Below are 24,080 nucleotides of genomic sequence, written 5' to 3'. Positions count from 1 at the left end.
TCTTGCATGCATACTAAAAAGACAGATTTTAGGGGATGGGTTCAGGTTAAGAAAATGTTTTTCCACAGAGCTACTAGTTCTATTGGCTTGCTTAATGGACACAGATCTGAGCAGAGATGTTCGCTTGGCCAAGTGATGCACCACCCTCGGCTCAGCAAACTGAGGCAGTCTCACAAACCCCTACCAGACGGTCATGAAACAGCTAGAACCCTCCATTGTGGACATCATTGGCTGCTGCCTGGGATTTGACTTGGGATTGTGGGCAGCCATGTTTGGCATGCCCTTAAATGTCACCATGGCAACTTATCTGATACTTCTTGAGCAACAGGACCAGGGGCAGGACTCACCTGCCTTCAAAGGAGTCTGGCCCCTGGATCTCTGCCTTGCCTGACATCCACCCTGTCCTGCTGCTATGTTCCCCTACAAAGAGACAGTGCTCCTGCTTGTCAGCCTGCTGCTTGCCTGCCTGCTGAGAAACAGGAGGCCAGCAACAGAAAATTCACCATGTCTGTGTATTTCCCATGTGTCCTCTAGAGTCCCTTCCTATGGGGAACAGAGGGACACTGAGCGGATCAAGCCTCCCCCTTATCCAGCAGCAGCAGAAGTAATCTCACTCCCCTTGGGCCTGTGATCTATGGACACATGGAAAAGGAGAGGCAGAAGGGGAGCAGGCTGGTTCTCTCTCTGCATTCTCTCTTAACACCTGGACATGAAGCAAAGAGGAGACATGGAGAGCAGCTTATGTACCCCAGGCCCAGAAGCTTCAGAAGCCAAGTGGAAGGGCACACAGGAGAACCTTAGAGAAGAGCAGCAAATTGGCCCAGTCCAGCAACAGCACAATGCACAGAAGAGGGAAAGGAGTGTTCCTCTCCTGTTCCAGATCCAGATGTTCCAGGACACAACTGGAGGGGCACAGCGGAGGAAAAAGAGAGAAAAAAGCTGCTCCAGACCCAGCAGCAGCACAAAGATCTTCCAGAACTATAAAGAGGAAGAGGGAGAGTAGCTTGCTTTCTCTCTGGGGCCCAGCAGCTGGAGGAACCTCCCTAACATGTTGTCAATCCACTGGTTTGCCTACAGCCTCCCCAATAACCAAGGCAGGGGTACAGGGTCTCCAAAGACAGCACTGGCGAGTGTTAGAGAAGACTCTGATGCTGTTGAATGTTTTCTCAAAGGAAGATTCCTAAACAAAGTAACTACTCCCTTGGGAGGAGAGAAAAGGACTGACAGCCTAGAAACAAGTAGGTAGTGATAGGTGAACAGGGAAGAGCTGATATGTTTTGAAAAGACAAGCGTGTAACAACAGTTTCTATATTTGCAAATGTGTCCTCTTAGAGCTAGAAGGACTTTTTGCTTTCTGAATGACTGACCTGATTGGATGCATCTCTGAGGGTAGATGGCAGAGTGTGTGCCATTCCTGGCTCAGACAAACTGAGGCAGCCTAACAACACTCCAGTAAGACTGTCATGGAACAGTGAGACCTCACCATCCTGGATATAATGGACTGTGGCCTTAGATTTGGCATAGGGGAGGAACAGACAGCCCAGTCTGTCAGGCAGTCCATTTAATGCTCCTATGGCAACATAGGATGCTCTTTGAGAAGCAGGAAGAGGAGTAAATTCTCATCCATTTATGAGGCCCCAGCCCTGGGACTCTACCTCCGCCCTGACCTCCATACCCTTTCTCCCACAATGAGCCCCTAAAGAGAGTCAGTACAGTTGCTTGTCTCTCTGCTGCTTGCCTGCCAGCTGATCAGCTTAAGGAGGGTGTCTCTCCTATGTGTCTCCCCTGCCTTGTCTGGAGCCCCTTCATAAGGGGCACAAGGGGGAGAATGAGGGCAGCAAGTGTCCACCTGTTCCAGCAGGAGAAGCAGCAGCAATGTCACTCCCCTTAGGCCAACCCAGGGATCTGATCTGGTGAGGCAGGCGTGTAGCTGCGCTGCTTCTCATGCATCCTCTATAACACCTGAGCATGAGGCAAAGAGAGGGAGATGGAGAGCAGCTTGTCTGCCTCAGTTCCAGCAGATCAGAGCCCATTTGGAGGGTCACAGCTGAGGAGCAGAGTACCTCACCCTCCCCAGTCCTAGAAGCTTCAGAACATAACTGGAGGAGGAGGAGAAGCACAGAGGAGAAGGGGAGGGGAAGGAGGAGAAGGAAAAGTTTAGGAAACTTCCCCCAAGCACTTCAGAAACATCCATCCCAACAAATGACAGAGGAAGGGGCTGAAACTGGCTCCAAAGAATATTCTCAACTGCTTCCAAAAATCTATGCTGCTGTTTCCTGCCTTAAGAGAACCCTAAAGAAAGTGCTTCCTCCTGTGAGTGGAAAACAGCATTTATGACCTGAAAGCAAGTAGGTGGTCACTGAGCTGTGCTCTGTGTTTTATCCATGCTTTAAGGAAATTCTTTTAGTTCATCACTCCTGATCTGTGGTTACCTGTCTGGGAGTGAGGTAGGGAGGTTAAAATATAGGAGGAGGCAAGAGTAGACTGACAAGTGTGTAAAGGGATAGAGTTTCAGAAGGAAGGAATGGTGACCTGTCAGGGTTTGTGCTGTGTAATTCAGTCCCTGCATTTCCTTTCTACCAGCAGCTCAAGTAGAGAGGCAGAAAACGATCACCATGCTTTTCACCTTGAAGACATGCTATTTACAGCCTGAATCTGCCTGGAGACAAGCGTCCCCCTGCTCCTATCTTGAAAATATTCATGTACTTTTTTCCACATTGCACATCATTTCTAATATCATTCTTATGATTTCCCACAAAATTTAATAAATTATTACTCCTGGGAGATAATCAGGTGTATTCTGAGTTTGTGTTCCTCATTTTCACCATAACTACTGATGTTTGACTGGGAGTTAGTTCAGGAGAGCAATGGAGCCACTAGCCTTGCCTATAGTCATAGCTGTTCAGAGGACTGAGTCCTTGGAGGATTGATGGTCCAATAGAACCAGTCCACAAGTCCAATTATCAGCTTACAGGAGGGAAGGAGGAGATGATCAACCATTAGATGGTTAATGTACTAAGCACAGCAAGTTCAAAGTTCTGAGTTCTAAACATAATTTAAAGAAAGGAAAAAGTGATTCCATCTCCATCAACAGCAAGCAGTTCTTATTGATTCACTTGCTTGTGATTCACTTCAAACAATCATGCTTTTCTCTAAGTCACAGTTTACTGAAGCATGGATCTGCAGCCAAAGCATTTTTTGTTTGCATTTACAATGAAATATGGAAATTTATGTTTAATCACTACATAAACCACTGGGTCAAAAAAGCATTTGTATACATACTTGAATCTTCCCTTAGGTTGTGTCCACCCAGGCTTTGAGACAGGAGAAACAAATTGAAAAGGTCTGGAAGAGAGATCCAATGGAACTTCACAGTTCTAGGGCAATGAGCTCCTTTTCCATGAGGCAAGAAAAAACACAGAGCACATAGATTAATCTTTAGAAAGAAAAGCAAGACTGGCCACTTAAGACACATCTTCATCAGTACTAGCTGTCTCCTCATTCCTGTTTCTCATACAAGAAATTCTTTAGTATGAGCTCCAGATTAAAATTATGGAATGTTTTATGGTGGTAGAAAAGAACACTAGTGTTTATATAGTGTTGAAGATAAGTGCTGTGATTCATACCCAAAACTTAGTCCCCAAATGTATCCTTTCCTACCTGAGTCGTGGTTTAAAACAAAAAAGAATTCAGGAAATGGGAAAAATTATTTTGTTGTTAAAAAAAAAGGTTTTGCTATATAACTACTGTGATCTTTACACCAAACACATGCTTATGTCTTCCTGGGACCAGCACATCATAGGCTATTTAGGGATTTCTAGTGATCACTGAATTTTTAGTAGACGTGAAACCTTATATTTCTTCTTAGAAATGTGATGGACAAGCCGGGAGCCAGTGGCTCATGCCTATAATCCTAGCTACTCAGGAGGCTGAGATCTGAGGATCACGGTTCAAAGCCAGCCAGGTCAGAAAAGCCTGAAAGACTCTTTTCTCCAATTAACCACCAGAAAACCAGAAGTGGCATTGTGGCTCAAGCGGTAGAGCACTGGCCTTGAGCTGAAGAGCGAGCACAGGGACAGTGCCCAAGCCCAGAGTTCAAGCCCCAAGACTCACAAAGAAACAGAAAAAGAAAAAAAAAAAAAGAAATGTGATGGACAGTTAAACTGCCAGGACACGATTTTAGTTTATTGTATTTGGGTCAAATATCCTATCACTGGCTATGTTGTATAACAAAAACAAAAAAAATGGCTTCAAAGAGAATACTGTGGAATTTGGGTGATGAATCACATACTCAAGGTTTAATGAACACACCTATGCCTTTCTGAGGGGCAAAAATGGTTCTGGAGAGAGATTTTTGACTCCCAGGCTGTGGAATCTATCATGTCTTCTTGTAATTTAAGGAAACCATCTCTAGGAATATGGCAGCCAGACACTTCACATCACAAACTTCATCATGCTAGGTTGACTCCTGTTCCTGAGATACGGGAGGGAGGGAATACTCCAATCCTCAGAGTTTAATTATGTGATGCTCATAAGTAACCCACGTTATAAGGTTTTCTATCAAGACATAAATCTAGTTCATGAGTATTCATAGTAGACTATAGTGATTGTAGCAGAATGACACACCTGTAGAAATATCCTAAGTGTAAAGGATGATTTCTGCCTGATTGTCATCCATCTGGTAGCCATGTTTATTTGCCAAGTTCTTTGCATGGAGATGGCCACTGGAAATCCAATGATGGCTATGGCAATGACATCCACATACAGGAGGTGGAAGAGGCTGGTGTCCAGGTTGATTTGTGGGAGTAACCCAAAAGTTAAGCAGACTTTAGCTCAAGTGTTGTGACCACAGGGAAAGAAAGCAAAGATTAGAATGAAGCATTTGAGAGGGGCAATTTGTGCAAATGAAGTGAGCAATGTTTGAACATTTGTCCAGTCAAGAAGGCTACAGGAAGCAAAAAGGAGACCCACATCACACACACACACACACACATACACACTCACTCACACACACACACACACACACACACACACACACACAGATTCTTCCTAGGTCCACACTGCAGAGGGCCATGTCTCCAGACACTGGGTTATTTATAAGCAGAGTAAAATCATACCTTATGGCACCAAGATGGACAGTGTAAGTAAGACACAGAGGCAGGAAGAGGTGAGGTCAGTGAAGTGCTCAGATACCATAAGACAAACCAGTCTAGGAGTGGGGAGGGTGTAGGACAGGGTAACTTAGAGGAGAACTCTGTCCTGGTAACATTAATCACTCTTCTCTCTTGATTGTGGAGGTGAGGACTTTGAGTCTATTATCTCTTCCCATGTCATTGTCCCTTCAATTGCTCAATATAAAAATGCTTTAATATTGTTGACAAATCATAACCCCACAAAGTTGCAGAGTATAACATGAGGCTTCAATATCCATATACTTCTGAAGTAATTAAATCTACTAAATTAGCATAATCAACTTAATTTCTGTCTTGCACCTTCCTTGTCTCTCAGTTCTAAAACTTTGTTTCCAGCCTTGGGGCAATAGAGATCTGTCTCCTTGCTCTTTCTCCCAAATATTTGTCTGTGCCCAAAGCCTTTGTTGTCTGTGTCCAAATCCCTCTCCTGTCCAGTGACTGGTAAGGTGTGTCCCTAATGAATACAGAGCCAACTGTTCAAAGGAAGATCTATTATCATGGCGACCTCCCACTGTAATATACACTCAAAGTGTTTATTGTACATGCAATGAAAGTGACTGGATTACAGAAGATGCTCCATTGGCAAATAGATATTAGTGAAGAGGCTCAATAGTTCTTGACTACTTCAGTACCTGCAAGGGTCAGTTATCTCATTCTGGACAGGGAAGGTGCAGGGAAGGTGATTGTCCTTATCCCTGCAGACAACCATAATCTCCACACACTTCCATGTCCAGTGAACATTTATCAATGGTATTGCAGACTTGACAACCCTCTTCCAAGTTGCCATTCAAGCATAGGAGAAATCAAAGATGGTTCATCTCAAAAGATCAGATAGGCTGGCTCTGATCCAAGTTGAAAGGCCAGAATAAGGAGCATTGCTTCTGGCTCCCCTCTTATCTTTCCTTCCAAATAATGCTGTGTGGGTCAGGCACCTGGAAAATTGAAAGATGTCTTTCATCCCAGTAAAATCCGTCACCTACTTTGGGTCATGCTTCCAATTATCTAGTTCCTGGAGGGACTTTACTTACCTAGTTCCACTGAGTAGAACAAGGGGCAGGGGACAAGACCCCTAGAGGAAAGCTCCAGGGCAGTTCAGTGCAATCTTAAGCAGTGAGGCTGAGAGCTGGAGAAGGGAGAGCACCGCACCATCCATCATCTAGCTGAACAAGGAGAAAGGACAGTTAATCCAGCATCACGGGTTTGCCAGTATTTATTTATTTTATCCTTTTTTTGGTATGGGGATTGCCTTTTGGACCTGGGCACTATGCTTAAGGTTTTACACTCAATGCTGACATATTATCACTCCAGTTGTCATACCATGACTTCTGATTTTTGCTGTCTAACTAGCCATTAGCATTTCTTAGTTTAATTGCCTGGACTGGAGGCCCATCCTCAGACCTCAGCCTTCTGAATAGCTAGGATTACGGGTATGAGCCACTGGTACCCAGCCCCAAATGGTTCTTCATGCTGTTTGCTCATTCCTAGTGCAACCCTTGCCCTTTTAAGACACATCTACTATCTTGTTTGTTTCAATGGGATATGGTACTCACATAAGAAGGAAAAGAACATAAATTTTCCTAAGGGTGAACTGCTATGATGTGTGGGAGGCAGAGTGAGTTCCATTTTGAACTCAATTGCTCTCTTGCCTAGTAGCCCATGGGAACAAAATTGAGAAAGTGTTCTCTCAAATGCAGCATTAATGCTAGGAACATGTCAGAAGCACTTTTCATGATGGGAGCCAGGGAAATAGGAAAATGAGAAAGAGTGACAATGTTTAGGACCAAAATTAATCTTACTCAATAAAGCAGTAGGATGTTCCAGGCTGCGGTGTGCTCTATACTTTAGGTATTTGGATCATGATTTTCAGATGGGTGTGAATCTTACACTCTGAAATGAGGTGAATGTATATTTGTTGTCAAGAGAGAGTCTCCATTAATGTTTCTTTTAGGTTGTTAATACAAGTTGATAGCACCTCCTCCATTATGGGTGAGGAAAAGAATCTCCCAGGCAGGGAGGCAGGCAGTCCAAACAAACTGTTCCAAATCCATGTCCCCCATCAACTGCATAAGTCAGCATGCCTTTACTATTCAGGCAGCTCTGGGAGGCATATGTGTGGGGAGGAGGACACAGGATTTGTGGGTAGAAGACCACAGCCAATTTTAGGACAGAAAGCTGCTTAGCCACTTTGTTAGTGAGAAGTGGAAACTGGGGCTGAGATGGTGTTAGGAAGAGAGGCCCAGTATCACAGCCAATACCCCTTTGTGGGAAAGAGCAAACCACCGAATTTAACTTGAGGAAGCAGTGGCCTCAAGGCAGAGACTGGAGAAACAACTGAGTGGATTCTGTTTCCTATGCTGTCTGGATCCAGGCAGGTTAGAGGACTTGAAGGTACCCTTTGGGACTAGTTTGCAAACAAGCTTAGGGTGCCTGGGAACAAGTAATGAAAAAAATCTAAGCAGCAATGTGGGGTGAATAGCCAAGGGATGCCAAGAGGAAAAGATTCAGGGCACCAGTCTGAAATGTTAGGGAGGTTAAAGCAGCAGCTAACAGGATGTTTTTGAAGAAAAATGCTGCAGGCATTAGCCTGCCAGGATTAGAGGTGTGCACAGCTAGACAGGTAAGATGCGTTCCTAAAGGACAGACCCATCAGGGCAGGCAAGGACAGCCAGAGCCAGGGGCTTGTGGGTGGGCACATATGAGGTTACAAGGCTCAAGGACCCCAACCCAAGTCCCTAAGGACTTGGTTCCTATCTGAAATAGGAATATTCCCTTTAGGCTCTACAAAGATAAAAACACTCCCCCAAACTAGACTTTAGCATCTATTTTCAGTAAGGCCTCTCCTGAAGATTTGTGAGCAACAGCCAGTCAGAACCCACACAGGAACTACCCTCTGCCTCCTAGCCAAGCCCAATTCCTACAGTCTATTTTCTCTACCTAAGGACCCTACTTTACATAGGAGAGAGAGAGACTACCAGCACCCACAAAGACTAAGCCACATCCTCTCACCAGAGCCCTTCTTCTCCCTGTGCTCTCTTCTTTCTCAGTCCAGATACTGCATCATAATCACAGTAGAGATGATCTCAACATGAAAGTAGTTTGTCAGGTAGCCTCAGCTGGACTTGATGTGACTCACATCAAGTAACTCACATCAGTTATCTGACATTCTGAGATCCTGTGGTTGGTGTGACTTGGAGAGACAGAGGAGGACCACAGAGGGCTGTAGTCATGTGTCTTTGCACTCAATGTGCTATTCTTTAAATCAGTGTCAGCTCCCCATTTGCCTTTCTCCTATGGAATGTGGAAACCAGGATTTAAAAAAATCATTTTAGGGTAAGGTCTGGGCAGGGGGCACTCAGGGCCTGTCTCATGTTTCAGGCCCTGGGTTTCATCATTATGAGTGAAGCTATAAGCTGCCAACTGCATGCAATTGATGTCTTCATACACTATTGCTTACCTTTTTGGTTGGAGAATTGCTTTTTAATGTAGTAAAAAAAAAGTGGCCAATTTTGCTGAAACATTAATTATCACAATTCTGCCAGAATCCTTTCTTCATACTGCTAAGGAAAAGCTCTAAGCAAGCTGAGATTCACCATGACAGTCCCATTTTTTTCAGGGCAAATCGATAGGTAAAATAAATTCCTCAGTCTGTCAGAAAGCATTGTCGTCATTCATTTCTGAAGGACCCATATGCTGGTCACTCTACTGTTGAAAAGATTAGGGGTTTGGTAATTAGTGTGTTTAAGTCTGAATCTATTCATCTGCATCTCTCTCTCTCTCTCTCTCTCTCTCTCTCTCTCTCTCTCTCTCTCTCTCTCTCTCCCCCCCCGGGCTCCCTTGGATTTTTTCTTTTGGTGGGTCACTTGTCTTGACCTCAGAGCCAGACTTCTGTCTTAGAGCAGTTTACTCAAGGCCAACAGTCTTCCACTCTGAGCCACAGTGACACTTCTGGTTCTCAGGTGGCAAACTGTATATATGAGTCCCTTGGCTTTTCCTGCCTGTGCTGGCTGGAACAGCGGTTGTTAGTTGGTCAGCCTAATAAGTTGCTAGGATTATAGGCTTGAGCTATGGATGCCCTAGTTTTTGATGAGGAAATTCATAATAAGCTTCTAGGAAAGCCTGAAGGATACCTTTTGGTCAGCTAGGTAGAAAAATGTTCATAATGAACCTGAATATGTTCTAAATGGCATATTACATGTGTTTTTGACCTTCATCTGTCCTGAATGAAAAGGGCAACATGGCCAAAGTAGATCTTATGTGGTCATTCTAACAGCAATGGCAGTATTAAAGTAGAAACAATATGCATAATTCAGAAGATGACAGGTGTGGGTTTTGGTGAACTGTTTGACTTAGGCTCATCTTCTGACACTATATCTAGCCTCCATTCATGTAAATCTGTGCTGGTGACTTTTGAGAAAGGGACTTGCTTTTGTTGTAGGTAGAGCCTGAATCCCATCCTATTTTTCACTTTTTAGCTTAGCTGGGATAAGAGGCATGCACCACAATGGCAGCTTCTTGCCTTCCTAGGAACTCTCATAGACTATTTTCCCCAGGCTTACTTCCAACTGCAATCTTCCCAATTCTAACCATACAAGCAGCTAGAATTATAGATATGAGCACCCACACTCTGATTAGACTGAAACTGATGGAAATATTCTATATCAATCTATATAACCAATTAAGAAACTTATACTGCACTCAAACTATAATTAACTCAAAGTGTCTTGCAAGCATAAGGCTAAGCATCCTAGCTAAGCAGGAGGCTGATATGTGAGGATGCCAATATAAAGGTAACCTGGACTGGAAATCCCTGAGCCCATCATCTCCCAAGAACCACCAAGAAGATAGAATTTGGGCTATGGCCCAATTGGTAGAGCACCAACTTTGACTGTAAAAGCTAAGGGACAATGCCCAAGCCCTGAGTGCAAGCCCAGTCCAGGCACACCTACCTAAGAAGAGACCTCTAGGCCACTAACTTGGTGGCTCTGACATCACAGTCATCATTGTGAGGTAACAATAACCATAGCTGTATATATATATACATACATATATATATATATATATGTATGGTAGTGACAGTGAACTCTTGTAGGTAGTTGGGAGATTGAAGTTCAGTTGGTTGGTTGCTTCATTTCTTGAGTTTGAGGATTTGGTTTGTTGATTTGGCTTTGAGTTTTGGACTTTGGTTTATTTTTTTGCCTGTTTTATTTTCCTGTTTGTTGTTTTAATTGTATTTTTCTTTATATTTCATTTCCTTTTCCATTTTTTACCTTTTCTTTTATTACTTTAGGCTTTCCTTGTTTTGATTTATTTATTTACTTATTTTTTCTTACTATTTTTTCTTTTAATTTGTACTTTTCAATTAGGTAGCATTTAAACATTTTGTTTATTATTATTCCTTCTATACATATTAGATTTTGTTTCATGATAGATAATTTGTTACTTACATTTTATTATTTGTTTATTATATTTACATTCAGTGTGTATTGGTTATTATCATAGACTTTGTTTACATTTTATTCCATTATTATATATTATATATTTATTTAATTATATTTCATTGTATTTTATTATATTTTTTTCTATTTCATTCCATTTTATTGTATTTTTTTCTGCTTTGTTACATTTCATTATATTTGCTTTCATTTTATTTGTTCATTTATTTTCTCCCTAGACAGCATCACAAGGGTGCTGTGTAGGATGACTAGCAAGAGTAGAGAGGCAAGGTCAGGGCAGGGCCTTGAGGCCTTGGACAAGGAGCTCCTCAGGGCTAATACTGGGTGCTGAGGATCATCCGGGAGGGCCCTATGCCCCCATCAAGTTGGCCAAGCGCCTGCCCACTGTCACCCTGATGGCCATGAAAGTCTTCGACCAGTGGGACAGCCTCTTCTTTGCCACAGAATTGGAAATTTTCAAGTCTGTGGAGCGCCTGAACATAGTCAAGCTCTATGAAGAGGTGGAAACAGTGGAGTGGTTGTACTTGGTGATGTAGTACCTAAACAGAGGAGACATAGTGGACCACCTGCAAACGGTAGACAGGTTGGAGGAGGAGGAGTCCAGGCCTCTGTTTAGGCAGATCTTGAGGGCAGTTAAATACTGCCATCACAACACATTGCTCACAGGGACATGAAGGCAGAAAATATCCTGCTGAACAGCAGGGACACAGACAAGTTATATGACTTTGGCCTGAGCATGCAGTTCCTGACCAAGCAGGAGCTGGACAGAGGGTGTGGGACTCTGGCCTATTGGGCCCCCCGAGCTGTTCAAGCAGCAGAACTACCAGGGCCCCAAGGAGGATGTTTGGAGCCTGGAGGTGGTGCTGTGGTCATGGGTGACATGCCCTATAAAGGCAGGTCATGGGTTGTACTCAAAAAACAGGTTTTAGTTGGCAAGTTTAAAATACAAAAATGCCTTTCCCCTGAACTCTGAGGAATTTTAGCCTAACTATGACCGAGAATCTGAAGAATAAGCCCTTGATGTGGCAAGTGATATGCCATCCCTGGCTCAAGCAAACTAAGGCAGCCTCACCAAGCCCCAGCCAGACTGTTCTGAACCAGTCAGACCCCAGTATCCTGCAAATCATGGCCTCTTTCATGGGATTTCACCTAGAGGAGATGAGGTCCCACAGCTGATTGAAGTTGACTGGCTCATAGTGGCTCTTTTCACATCTTTCCAACAAAGGAGCACATAATCTCCAGCTAATATTATGAAGGACTTGGAGCCATCAGGGTACAGCTGAGAGTCACAATTGGGTTTCTAGTGTGAATGTAATCAGGGGTCTACATTTATGAGACAAGGAATGGCATGAGAATCAGCATTTTTCTTAGCCTTGAGCAGAATTTGATATGACCCCTCGCCCTTTAAACAAATAATTAAGAGGCTACAAACATCTGGCTCAAACCTTAAGGAAGTGTAAGATATTGAAATGCCTTAAAAATCAAGAGGGGAGTAAATTAAGGAGAGTAAATCAATTATGTAACTTCAATTTAAGAAAGGCCTGATGTAGTGAAGGGACCTAGATCTTTCAGGAGGCTTTCTACAGCTGCCCTCTCCCTAAGAATAGAGCTAGCAATAAATAGGGGTTACTTCAGGGGAGCCCCAAACTGGTGAACCAGTTAGGAGGCAACCAAGGTGAAGTTCTAACTGAGGGGAGAAAGAGACAAAAGGGGATGAGAAAAGACACAAGCAGGATCTTGAGATTTGAGTGGGGTTATAGGTTAGAAAGTGTGGGTATAAAACCAGGTGCTGGTGGCTCATGCCTCTAATCCTCACTACTCAGGAGGCTGAGATCTGATGATTGAAATTCAAAGCCAGCCCAGGCAGGTAAGTCCATAAGACTCTTATCTCCATTAAACCACCAGAAAACCAAAAGTGGCACCTTGGCTCAAGTGGTAGAGCGCTAGCCTTGAGCTGAAGAGCTGAGGGACAGCACCCAGGCCCAGAGTTCAAGCCCCACAATTGAAAAAAAAAGGGAAAAAAAAGTGGGTATAAAGAGGTGAGGGTCCTTTTAAGGGAAGGAGCAAAAGGAACTTAAAAAGGATGGGGAAATGCAGCATAAAGAAGAATCTGATTGAGGGTCCTTAGCCTAGGGCAACATCTAAACAGAGCTCATCAGGATTTCCCCTTAGGAAGATGCAGAAATGAAGGATAAAAAAAGAGCATTGACAGGAGCAGTGAGGATCTAAGCACATGGACAGAGGAAGTTAGAATTTAAGGGATGTCTAACAATTTCCCAAGCATATGACAGTTACATTGAGAAAGCCATGCTTAGGCCTCACCTCTTGGTCATCCAGTTTTTGTTCTGGAAAGGCACATTACAGTAGGTGGCTTAGGGCTTTCAGTTCGCATCAGTCAAGGCTAACTTCTACTTTGAAGAAACACTACAGAGGAGTCATTATTGAGTGCTGAATGTGTGTTTCTCACAATGTCAACTTAAAGGATAAGAGAGGAGGGAAGAAAGAATAGGACCACATTTTCACTTCAGAGTTCAGATGAGGCATCTGCTCTTACAGAAACTCAGAAGAAATATAATAGTTTCTGAATTCCAAAAACCACAGAGAAAACTTTGACTCCATGTCTGAGTGGACTGGGGAGAGGGTATGATGTCCCCTCATGACTTACCTAAAGGAGAGCAGCATATACCCTTTTAGGGTCTTAAGCCCTAAGGCAAAGTATGTACCCAGAAGCATATTCTCATGAAGATAACTATACAATGGACTACATTTTGGACATGTTTATTGCATCAACTGGAGCAGTTAGTAATGAGAGATGTCTTTCCACCTGCACCATATGAAATGTTAAGTCTAGAGGCCTCAGCAGCTACCCAGTTATGAAAGAATTCATGAGTCATGGGGCAAATCACAGGAAGTAACACCTTGGGCAACCTGAGCCTGTATAAGCATTGAAGAAAGTATTGCCTGCTGTCTTTTAAAGGTGGGTGTTGTAGAAGCTAGGTGTGGCCTGGAATGGGTAGATGTATGGTATGTATCTTGATCAGACCTGTGTGCTCACCAGATATTAGTTCCCATGGAGTTATATAAAAGTTTTTGGGTACTGGATTTTGTGAGCAAGGAGCAAAGGTGTTTCTGACAGGTTCTAAAAAAGATAACCAAGTTAGACAGGAGCCTGCAGAAGTGAAATTCAGGCTCAAAGAGCAGTTCCTTAAGCCTTCTTGTTGGAATAACACCTACAACACAGAGATTTGCACAACATTAGTGAGCCATAATTGAGAAAGTTCAGGACACTCACTCAGTTGTTTACAACCCATCTACCCTTACCTACTGTGAGAGGGAACTGTAGGTGGATGGCATGTTGGATTGAAAGGATAATTTTTGCTTTCTTTCTCTCTTTCTCTCTCTCTTTCCCTCTTCCCTTCCTTCCTTCCTTCCTTCTTTCCTTTCTTTCTCTCTTTTTCTTTCTTACAATCCTGGGGCTTAAACTCAGGGCTGGACACTATTGCCGAGACTCTTTTGCTCTAGGCTAGCACTCTACCACTTGAGTCACAGTGCCTCTTCCAGCTTTTTTTCTTTATGAGGAATGTACTAAGGAATTGACCCAGGGCTTCATGCATGCTAGACAACTCTACCACAAAGCACCATTTCCATCCCAACATTCACTTTCCTTTCATGAGGAAAAGACTGATGGTTTATATCTGATTGCAAGAACCCAATATCTAAACAAGGACACTATGTTGTTGGAAAATCAGAGGACCATATTCTAAAAATTCAACCAGTGCATTTAATTGAAATCTAGCTGCAGACTTGCATGCTTTGCAATTAGACTCAACTATCTTGTTGCCATATATGAAAGAACTCATGCAACAAAGTTCCATGTTATCATTAATAGACTCATATGTAAGCAATGATTTTTCTATTTATCAAGGTATCCAAATATTTAAACACTGAACAGTCTCATTCTAGGCCAAAAACATGGCAATTTTTCACTTACATATCCAAAGGTGTAAGGGACAGCTACGTGGGTCCTCAGAAAACAACATCCACTAAACCAACGAAGCCCTAGCTGAGCAGAAGCTGTGGCAACTGTACTTTGTCTGCACCATTACAAGCTGAAGACTTCTCTTACACGGAAACCAGACTGACAATAAGGCAATTAGATGTGCTGCTAAATGTAATACTCTGATAACAACTAGGCTTAGGTCAGTATGCCCCACATTACATGTAGGATGTGTGATGTGACCTACAGAATGGGGTCAAAAAAGGGACCTCAATTCTAGGTGGAGACAGTGTTCTCATGGAATTATACTTTGCTCCAATGCACTGGTGCAACCTCTAATAAAATATCTAACAAAAATGCAATATTACCATGATCTGTTTGCAGAATTCATCTGACCTGAGAGTATCAAGAGGCTAAAGATACCAGGAAATAAAACAGGTTACTCAAAATGGATCCTCATTTGCTTGAAATAACCCCAGAACAGTTTAAAAAAAAACTCTGAAGAAGAGAACATAATGCATACATAGCATCATTTGCCAATGAAGTTCTCTAAAAGGCAAAACTGTACATGGGGGTACTGTGAGTTTCTACTTTTGTAGGAGTCTTGTTGCAAACAAACAAATGAACAAACATCAGAAATGACAAAAATGTTTCCTGAAAGAGCCCATTTCCATTTATATGCAAGCAGTAAGTTTCCGATTACAATTTAAAGTGAGAGTGGGCCTTAATTCATGAGAGAAGTTAAGGACCAAGTACATAAAATTGGTGGAATTAAGTAGAAACTTTATTGGCCATAGCAATAGTAATTTACAGAACCACTAGCAACAATGAACCACACACAATCTATGTGAGCAAACACCGTAGACTGGGACAAGGCACTATCAGCTGTCCTTCTCTACATAGGGTGGGTCCCCAAGAAGTGTGGTTAGCAAATGGAAACACATTTACCCCTGACCTTAAAGTTTGAAATTAAAAGGATTAGCACAGAAACAAAAATTAAACAGTATGTACAAGAAGTAATTCAACAACTTACCACTTTTCATAAGTACCCTTCCCCCAGGTCACCATACCAACTTGGCACATCCCCTTCATTGCTCAGGACAAGGGATCCAAAACTTATGAAAATTGGAGAAACCCTTTTTTTCCAGTGGTTTCTGGATCCTCAAAAACTGCAGAAAGAGAAATGAAAAGGGTGTCATGTGTGGCTCCTGACTACACACATTTATGAAGTAGCTTAGAATCCAGCCAAGGATGCTGGATTCTAAGAAGAGGTGCCTGACCCAGGCAGCTCCACCCGAACATTACAAATAGTTAATCAGTGTGAGAACTAGTCATCAGAATACCAAGGTTTCTTTTTTTAATTAATTTTTAATTTTTTTATTGTGAAAATACCGTACAGAGGGGTTACAATTACATGGGCAAGATAATACATTTTTATCAAGCATTGTAGCCTCCTCCTTTGTTTCCCCTTCCCATCCCTTCCCATCCTCCCTCCCCGCAAGGTTTCTTCAGGAAAAGGCAAATGCCAGTCTTCTGTGACTACTAGTTTACTTAGGTTTTTAATTCCCCACTTCAGAATGGGAGAATAACTCAATGGTCCACATTGCTTAAACAGTGCCTTCTATAATGCAGTTCTTAAAATTGCCTGGATGATGTTTTTCTCTTGTTTTGATAATTAAGTGGTTTGTTTATAGACTGAGCAAGTAGAATTAGGTTCTATTGCTAATATGTCCTCTTGAGTGTGTGTGTGTGTGTGTGTGTGTGTGTGTGTGTGTGCATATATATTTGAGCATGGACTTGGTCTAGCATGTAACTAATTGGTTTGTTCAATAAAAATGTGGCAAAATCATGGAATATCATTTCCAAAATTAGGAAGTGGAAGATTGCAGCTTCTGTCCCATTAGCCAGCTCTATGGACTGTTCCTTGTTTTCCTTCTTTTCCCTCTTCCTCCTTTTCTTCCTTCTCCCCCTTTCCAACTCTTTTTATTTTCTCTTTCTCTTCCCCTTTCTTCTCTTCATCCTTTCTACTTCATTTGCTTGTTTGTGGAGACTAGATCTTGCTATGAGGCTCAACTTTACCTCAAACTGGAGAACTTTCTTCTAGTCATAGCTACTCAGGAGGCTGGCATATTGAGGATCCCAGTCCAAAGCCAGCCTGGACAAGAAAGTCTTTGAGATTTCACCTCCCTGGAAGTGTGGTCCAATAAGTAAAGCACCAGTCAAGCAATCATGACAAACAGTGTAAATCTCTGAGTAATAAAAGTAAAAACATAAAGACATTGTATTCAAGACTGTTAACTTATTAATATACCTAGGAGCAAAGGAAATGGTTTTGACACCATTGTGTTACTGAAAAGATGGAGATCATGTATGAAGACTCAGAGCAGAGCAAGAACAACAGGTAGTAATGCACATTGGTGTGACATGCCAAAGTAATTCATTAAAAGAGTATCTGAGGAGCTTGGAAGGAGGAGTGCTTGCCTTGCACACATGAGGCCCTGGGTTTGTTTCCTCAGCACCATATAAGGAGAAAAAACGGGAAGTGGCACTATGGCTCAAGTGGTAGAACGCTAGCCTTGATATGAGGAGCTAAGAGACAGCATCCAGGCCCAGAGTTCAGGCCCCATGACTGACAAAAAAAAGAGTGAGCCTGGCAAAGTGGCTCTGGCTCTGGTCCTAGGATACCATGTTCAGCTGTGGGTCAAGAGGTTGCACCCCAGGTGAGGGTCATCAAAGCTGAGGCAGAGTTGCCACAACTTGAGTTCAAGCCCGTGCCTGGCAAAAGAAAAAAAATATTAAGGTCCTTGCTTGGAACTCATGCCATTTTATTCTGCCATCCCTGGGATTTGAACTCAGGGGCTGCATAGCTCATTTGCGCTGTGGGTGAATTGCAAGCTCACTGTCCTTGAACAAAAGAAATTCAGGCCCAATTTCCAGAGCCTGAATTCAAACTCCAGGATTGGCAGTGTAAAAATAATGTATATTCACATATATATTATATATTTACGACCCAAGACAATCTTTTAAAAAATCAGGTAAAAATTGACTGCTTACTCCACCTGTAAATATTTTGCAATATTGGATTTTAACTCAGTGCTTAGAATCCCCTGTGGGTGAATGGGTGGAGGGCTCACAAAGTTCCTATTTCCAGGCTGGCTTGCAGCTTAGGCCACCTAGTTTCTAGAGGCTTTTCCTATCCTTGTACATAAGCTTTTATATCAGAAACCATGAGTAGCTTGTCAAAATATGGCAAACTCATCTCAGGGCTGAGCTTCTCCCCTTCCTTTACAGCCACATCTGACTTCTGTTGTCCTCTGCATTTCAGGGCTCATGTGAACATATCAGGGCACATTGACCATCTAGGCTTTTTGCTGTTGGTTGTGGTTCTTGAATTTGGGGCTTGGGCACTTTCCCTGAGTTTTTTTTTTGTTGTTGTTGTTGTTGGTAGAAGGGCTTGAGTTCAAGGCCTGGGGCTATCCCTGAGCCTTTTTGTGTTCAAGGCATGGTGCTCTATCACTTGAGCCACAGTGTCATCTCTGGCTTTTAATGTCTCAGTAAAGTTTCTGCCCAGACTGGCTTTGAATCCCATCCTCAGATCTCAGTTTCTTAAGTAGTTAGGAGTACGGGCATCAACCACAGGCATCTGGGTAGTGTTTTGTTTCTTTCCATTTGCTATGGTTTGGGGTAAAGCACAGCTTGAGCTGCAAATGGTTTGTACACAAAATCTTTTCTCCAGCAGGGCAGAGTGAAGTCAGTAGAGACTCTGAACAATTTAGGAGGAAGATAAACAGCCTTCAACTTCCTTCATGTTACTACCAATCCAAAACAGGTGACCGGCTAAGCCTCAACCATTGTACTGAACACATGATGTTACAATAGACTATTCTTTAAAGTGACAAGTTATGGCTGGGCACTAGTGGCTCACACCTGTCATCCTAGCTATTCAAGAGTTTCAGATCTGAGGATCATGTTTCAAAGCCAGCCCAGGCAGCAAAGAAAGCCCGTGAGAATCTTATGTCCAATTAAGTACCAAATGTCTAGAAGTGTGACCTGAGGCAATAGTAGAGCATCAGCATTGAGCAAAACAGCTCAGGAATGGCATCCAGACCCTGAGTTGAAGCCCCAGGACTGCCACAAAAAAAAAGAGAAGGCCAAGTTATATAGGAGTGTACTACTTAGTTATGTGTGTGTATTACCTCCCTGAGTGCAAACAGACCATATACAATGCTTCTGGTTTTATTTACTGATTTATTTTTCAGGTGTGTTCATTCTTCAGCCTGCCTCATTATCTTCATTCAGGTCCACTGCTTTCTTCTTTCAGTGTTTTTTTGTTTTTGTTTTTGTCAGTCGTGGGGCCTGAACTCTTGGCCTGGGCACTGTCCCTCAGTTTTTCAGATCAAGGCGAGCACCACTTGAGCCACAGTGCCACTTCTGGCTTTTTCTGCTTATGTGGTGCTAAGGAATTGAACCCAGGTCCTCATGCATGCAAGGCAAGCACTCTACTACTGAGCCATCTTCCCAGTCCCATCTTCTTTCAGTGTTACAGGCCTGTATCCTTCTATGATGGTACACTTAAGCTCTCAGCAGCCTTTATTTACATTTTTTTATGAGGCAAAGGCAAGAACAGATAGATAGATGATAGACAAAACTGGTCATGGACCTCAGGAGGAAAGAAGGGATCACTTCCCAGTGCTAAGGCCTTCTGCAGTATGCCTGGCCACCAACATTGCCTTCACATAGCCACAGAGCAGGCAGACTCTCTCTGTCTCACTTCACAGGCAGGCTAAGGTCCTAGAGCAAAGAGGGCAGCACCCCAACTCAGGTGCTTGGAGGCAGCAGAGAAAGGACCCTGCCTCTCCTTCAAGTGGGTATTTGCATTCAGCCAATTCCAATGATGTGGAGAATCTAGATAGGAAACGGACTTGCAGAATTAGAAGGGCCTTCAAATGTGACCGTTGGAGAGTCAAAAACCCACTCCCTAGGGTTCATCTCTCTAACATCAACTTATTTGACCTTTTCTGCTTGACTCAGACATATACTAGTTATTGCAAATAAAGGAAACCATGGGACCTAAGTTTTTTGGGCCTAGCTTACTTCACTTAATATAATTTTTTCCAAGTCTTTCCATTTCCTAACAAATGGAGCAATGTCATTCTTTCTGACAGAGGCATAGAATTCCATTGTGTATATATACCACATTTTCTTCATCCATTCATCTACTGAGGGGCATCTGGGTTGGTTCCATATCTTAGCTATGGTAAATAATGCTGCAATAAACATAGTCATGCTGGTAGCTTTAGTGTGGCCTTGTTTGTGATCATTTGGGTAAATGCCCAAAAGTGGGATAGCTGGGTAGGGGAGCTCTATGTGAAGTCTTTTGAGGAACCTCCATACTACTTTCCAAAGTGCTGAACAAGTTTACACTCCCACCAACAATGCAGTAAGGTTCCCTTCTGTCCGCATCCCCTCCAGCATCTGTTATTAGATTTCTTTTTTTAATTGTGAAAATACTGTACAGAGGGGTTACAATTACATGAGCAAGATAATGAGTACATTTCTTAACAAGCATTGTAGCCTCCTCCTTTGTCTCCCCTTTCCATCCCATCTTCCCCCTTCCCTCCTACCTAACCCTCCTCCAAAGTTGTAAAGTTCATTTTTGACATAATGACTTGTATGTCTCATTGTTGCAATAGGTCCACCTGTATCCCTATTTAAATGATTTGTTTAAGAGCAGTAGCAGCCGCAGCCCTAATGGTTAAAGATGCTGACAAGTTGACCCTAGGACAAAAACTCACTGTGGTAGGGTCACATGCTCTGGAAAGTATCGTGCGCCAGCCCCCAGACAGATGGCTAACCAATGCCCGCATTACGTATTATCAAAGTGTCCTACTGGACAAGAAGCAGGTGCTATTTGGGTCCCCTGTACATCTTAATCCGGCCACTCTGCTGCCAGAAGAGGCCGAGGAACCAGTAATCCACACTTGTCAAGAAATACTGAGAAGAGACTGGAACTCGGCGAGACCTGACAGATGAGCCTCTTCTGGATGCTGAGGTAACTTGGTTTACTGATGGGAGCAGTTTCATGCAGGATGGGAAAACGCATGCAGGGGCCGCTGTAGTCAGCCTACAAAGAGTCATCTGGTCAGCACGCCTTCCAGACGGTACCTCAGCCCAAAAAGCAGAGCTGATAGCCCTAACCCAAGCCTTGATCTTGGCAGCTAAAAAGCGGGTCACCATTTATACTGACAGCCGGTATGCTTTTGCTATGGCCCACATCCATGGGGCTATCTACCCGCGCAAGGGTCTTCTAACCTCTGAAGGAAGGCCAATTAAAAATAAGACTGAAATATTACAATTACTGGAGGCCTTACATATGCCTCGACAACTTGCTATTGTACATTGTCCAGGACACCAAAGAGGCGAGAGCCAAGTGGCACAGGGGAATAAAAAGGCGGATGAGGAGGCCAGGAGGGTTGCTGCAGAAGGAACTGTCTTAATCCTGTTAACCCAAGCTGAGCTTAGGGTTCCTGAGCCTGAGGATAAAGAAAGGACTAATCAACAAAAAGCCCGAAGTTATATAGAAGCCCTACACCAGCTAACCCACCTGGGCCCCAGAAAAATGCAAGCCTTGCTCCAGGAACAAACTTTTTCATTATCCTCTTCAGAAAACAAAAAACTAACTGAACTCATTGCCTCCTCCTGTCGTGCGTGCCAGATAGTCAATCCAATCTCCCACCAGATTTCAAAAGGAAAAGGACTCCATGGGAACAGGCCAGGCCAATTTTGGGAAGTTGACTTCACAGAGGTAAAACCGGCAAAATATGGGCTAAAGTATTTATTAGTGTTTGTAGACACCTTTTCAGGATGGGTTGAGGCCTACCCGACCCGAGGAGAAATGGCTCAGATAGTAGTCAAGAAACTCCTGGAAGAAATCTTCCCACGGTTTGGACTTCCACAGGTACTTGGATCTGACAATGGTCCTATGTTTGTGGCCCAGGTAAGCCAGGGAATAGCCAGGTGTTTGGGGATCGATTGGAAATTACACTGTGCATATAGACCCCAAAGCTCAGGCCAGGTAGAGAGAATGAATAGAACAATTAAGGAGACCTTAACTAAACTGACTGTGGAGACTGGCATAAATGATTGGATAATGCTCTTACCATATGCTCTCTTTCGAGCTAGAAATACCCCCTCCTCCTCTATGTGTGGACTGACCCCTTTTGAAATATTATATGGAGTGCTGCCCCCGGCCACTAAATTGTTAACCTCAGAACAAGCCGAAGTAACCTTTACTCCCCTTACCTCTAGACTAAAAGCCTTGGAAGAAATACAAAAGTAAATCTGGACCACCCTGCACTCATCCTAGGAGCCCGGAGACATCCAGGTGCCTCACCGGTTTCAAACAGGGGATTGGGTCTATGTTTGTAGGCACAAGAAGGACACCTTAGAACCTCGCTGAAAAGGACCCTACCAGATACTACTGACCACCCCCACCGCGGTTAAAGTAGATGGCATCGTCGCCTGGATCCACTCATCACATCTCAAGAAAGCAGAGGACCCAACAGCGGGGTGGCAAGTACACAAAACTGCTAATCCTCTTAAGCTGTGGATTAGCTGCAGCCCTACAAACTGACCCTCACTTGCCCCTTGTGCAGACTTGGGAGATTCTGAATGGGGAAACCTTACAGGTACTGAACTCTACCCGAGACATTCAACCCATTGGATGGTTCCCTGACCTTTATTTTGACCTAGGGTTATTATTCAAGGACACGAGCAATGGAAACCAATATGGTACTAGAATGACCAGGTTCTATGCTTGCCCGGCCCCCACCAGATCAAATCCGAGAAGGCACTGTGGGGGAAATCAATATTACTTTTGCAAAAAATGGGGATGTGAAACTTCCAATGATGGACCCTATAAATGGGCAATTACTGAAAACCAGGCCAGGGACCTAGCTCACTTTTCCTTTTACCACCCGTATAAGCCTAGTAACAAAAATACTTGTGTAAAAAAGAATGAGCCTCCTTGTTCTTTGGTAAAATTTAAGTTCTCAAAATTAGGTAAACAAACTAATGCTATGTGGACAGGAGTCTATGGAAAGGCCTGGGGAATAAGCTCATATGGGGAAGCTCGAAAGGCTTTCCTAAATATTAAATTCACCCTAGAGGCCTACAAGTCAATATCTGTGGGACCTAACAAAGCTATAAAAACAAAACATAGGACCAAGTCAAAACTATCCACCACAACCCCATTATTACTGCCTCCGGAGGCTACCATAGCCCCCACAATGATCACCAGTAGAGCACTAGGCAAAGAAAATGTCCTATTTCAGTTGGTTCAGGGAACCTATGACTTACTAAATTACAGTAGTAATAGCCTTACTCAATCTTGCTGGATATGCTTAACCGCTAAACCTCCTTACTATGAAGGGCTGGCCTGGAACCATACTTATAATTTTAGCCTTAGTTATAATAGCTGTGATTGGCTGCAGTTACATAAAATTACCCTCGCAGAAGTATCCGGAAGAGGACTATGTTTAGAAAAGGCCTCTGGAGAAAAGAAACACCTCTGTGCCCAAACCTTAATGGTTAATAACTCACAAACAGGTTACCTCCTTCCACCTAAGGGAGGAAGATGGGCATGCAACATGGGATTGACACCCTGCGTTTATGACCCCAACTTCAATAATTCCAAGCATTTCTGTGTGTTAGTACAGTTGTATCCCAAGATTCTGCTCCATTCAGACCGTGAGTTTATACAACTTATAGAAGGCCAGACCCGTTTTTCCAGAAAACCTCTTAGTGTGGGCCTGGCTGTGTTGCTAGGACTCGGAGTAGCGGCAGGGATTGGTACTGGAGCCACAGCGCTTATAGAAGGGCCTCGGAGGCTAACTATTTTCCAAGAGGCAATGGACCAAGATCTAAAAAATATAGAAACCTCCATTTCTGCATTAAAAAACTCATTAACCTCACTTTCTGAAGTAGTTTTACAAAACAGGAGGGGATTAGACTTGTTGTTTATGAAAGAAGGAGGACTCTGTGCAGCGCTAAAGAAAAAATGCTGCTTCTATGCTGATCAGACAGGCGTGGTCGAGGAGTCCATGGCCAAAGTCAGGGAAAGGCTCAGGGAAAGACAAGGGGAAAGAGAAGCGAGCCAAGGATGGTTTGAGTCATGGTTTACTTGGTCACCCTGGATGACCACTTTAGTTTCCACTATAACTGGACCTTTATTGTTATTTCTCCTACTCTTAATGATAGACCCCTGCATTCTCAATCGCCTAGTTGAATTTATTAGGCGCCAAGTAGGACAAGTTAAACTGATGGTACTTAGACAACAGTACCAAGTAATATCTCAAGAAGGGGATATCTGATATTTCTAGGATTAGAAATAGTCCCCAGAAAGAAAAGGGGGGAATGAGAAGGAAAAATTTGGGGAAC

General features: G+C 43.2%; 1 pseudogene; it reads left to right on the top strand.

Annotated features, from left to right (window-relative positions):
• LOC105980559 overlaps window positions 1-22,275 on the top strand; it is a 121,202-nt pseudogene extending 98,927 nt beyond the window's left edge.
• The last annotated feature ends 1,805 nt before the right edge of the window (window positions 22,276-24,080 follow it).

The sequence above is a fragment of the Dipodomys ordii genome, unplaced genomic scaffold (genome assembly GCF_000151885.1).
Source record: "Dipodomys ordii isolate 6190 unplaced genomic scaffold, Dord_2.0 Scaffold10, whole genome shotgun sequence".
Taxonomy (NCBI): Eukaryota; Metazoa; Chordata; class Mammalia; order Rodentia; family Heteromyidae; genus Dipodomys; species Dipodomys ordii.
This window is presented reverse-complemented; position numbering and strand designations above follow the sequence as displayed.